The 2,500-nt window shown below is 49.5% G+C and overlaps 1 protein-coding gene across 1 annotated transcript in view; it reads left to right on the top strand.

The window, feature by feature from the left end:
- Positions 1–2,500, top strand: part of rbfox3a (RNA binding fox-1 homolog 3a) — a 119,456-nt gene that overhangs the window by 26,163 nt on the left and 90,793 nt on the right.

Below are 2,500 nucleotides of genomic sequence, written 5' to 3'. Positions count from 1 at the left end.
AATACCACCGGACCAGGAATACACGCTCTTTGTGTCTATGCTGTATGTTGCACTCTTCCTCCATTTCGCATCTTATTTAACTACCCACCCCCTCTTATTTTCTAATGTTCCTCTCCCCTAACGGGAAAAATTAGCAAGATGAAATAACTACAGAAGTCACTCTATCATGGTCTGTAAGCCCCATTAGCTCTGAGAACTCTGATCGTTGTTTACTTGTGTTCACTTAGCCAACCATGTACTCCGTGGAGCACTGAGAGTAATTTACAGCCGATCGGAGAGAGAGAGCCGGGTCTGGTGCTGTTTACCAGTTTGCAGGAGTCAGGCTGCATGCGCCACAAGGAATTTCAATCGTGATAAATTAGCCTACTTTTATTTATTTATTTATTTATTTATTGTGTTTTGGGTGGCGTAGACTTCTTCCGAATTCTTTCCAAATACTTTCGGCGCTGTGAAAACTTTTCGTCCCACGGCTGCCACTTTGCATCCAAAATACCTTAAAGCAAACAATGCGTTACTGCCTTAAATACCCCATGGGTCTTCAACAGGGGGTCCGGGACACTGAGGGGGTCCTCAGAGTTGATAGGAACTTTTTTTTTAATACATTAAATGTCTGAAAATAGACATTTTAATAGAAAAGGTCATGTGAAAAAACATGCAAAATACATTCATTTACACAACACTGATGATAGTATGTCTATATGTCTAAGAAGCTTTCAATGAAATCTATGAAAAAGTTAAATCTGCAACAAGATGTTATACAATATGCAGTGGAGGTCCCTGCTTTGTGTCTCTCTTTCAGCTAAGGGGTCCTTGGTCTGGAAAAAACGGACCAAGGACCTTGGTCTGGAAAAAAACATATAACAGTACATGGTCTGTCTGTTAACTCACCAACAGTTGAAGCTAGTTCCTCTAGCTGCTAATCCACATTATTCCCCATCCATGGCTGATCTGTGGACCTCATCCATGACTGTAAATCAAGCGGGTCCAGTTGGGGCTGACTGGCAGTATTTCTCCTGCCGCGATGGCTCCATTAAGCGGGGACTTCCTGCCAGTGCTAGCCTCCAGCGCTAAGCGCTAATCACACAGCTGACCTTGGCTTGATCCTGGACACTGGACCACTCGCTCTACACCGCGGTGCACGCGTGCGTGCGTGCGTGCGTGTGTGTGTGTGTGTGTGTGTTGGTGTTGAGAAATGTGTGTGTTGGGGGGAGGGGAGGAATGCTTGGGTTGGCGGCAGCTAGTCTATCAGGTGAATTTCCCAGGGAGGATGAATAAAAGAGATGGGTGTGTTGATTGGTGTGTGTGTGTGTGTGTGTGTGTGTGTGTGTGTGTGTGTGTGTGTGTGTGTGTGTGTGTGTGTGTGTGTGTGTGTGTGTGTGTGTGTGTGTGTGTGTGTGTGTGTGTGTGTGTGTGTGTGTGTGTGTGTGTGTGTGTGTGTGTGAGAGCGGGGGTGTTTTGGCTGACAGAGCTGGGGGAGGCAGCCAGGTAGAGGGCTCTGGGATGAGGCCAGGGCACAATGAGGCTTCCGCAGAGGACCTCCACCATCTGGGGCCTCCACCAGCTGCTCCATGCCCAGACCCCAGGTGGAGTTGGGGGGGGGGTGTGCAGGATGGGAGGTTAACCTCTCTCCAACCTACCCCCCCTCCCTCACCCACCACCCCTCCCCCCCGCCCCTCCCTCCCTCCCCGAGGGCCCAATCCAATAAATGGTCACTCCCATTGATTGACATATTGATGGATCAAACGCTCAGAGGAAAATGATGACGATAATTGCTATTATGAGAAAGGAGTGATTTCCATTTACTGTGGTTTGGGGGGGGTGGGGGGGGGGGGTCAGTTGGCCTGACGGAGGACATGAGAGTGGAATTGATGAAGTCCAGAAGCAATTCTGTGCGCTTGAGACAGAGAGAGAGAGAGAGAGATAGAGGGACAACTGTAGACTGAGAGAGACAGAGATGTAGAGATAAAGAGACACAGACTGAGAGGTAAAAGAGAGAGAGAGGTTGGACGGGGACAGAGAGAGAGAGAGAGAGAGAGAGAGAGAGAGAGAGCGTTTAATGACTCCAGAGTCTATCAATGATTTAAGAGGACCACAGCAACAACAGTTGTGGGGAACCGAATGGAAGTCTTAAATCCCAGTTCCCCACTGCTAACGAGGTCTCCTTCTCTCCCCCCAGGCCCCTCCCACCTCCCACCTCCCTCCTCCTCTTCCTCAGCCTTCGTTTTAACCTCGTTCCATTCTCCCTCTTCCTCCTCCTCCTCCTCCCCTCACCTTCTCCTTTGGAACTCTACCCCTCCTCTGAGAGCTACCATCATCTACCTCTCCCACGTCTCACCCAGAATGACCCCTGCACGCGCACACATGCACACGCACACACACACACACACACACACACACGCACACACACACACGTGTGCACACACACACACACACACACACACACACACACACACACACACACACACACACACACACACACACACACACACACACACACACA

This window comes from Gymnoscopelus microlampas, assembly GCF_963454915.1.
Source record: "Gymnoscopelus microlampas genome assembly, chromosome: 14".
In the NCBI taxonomy this organism is placed as follows: domain Eukaryota; kingdom Metazoa; phylum Chordata; class Actinopteri; order Myctophiformes; family Myctophidae; genus Gymnoscopelus; species Gymnoscopelus microlampas.
Note: the sequence above shows the minus strand (reverse complement) of the source record. Positions and strands in the feature narration are given on the sequence as shown.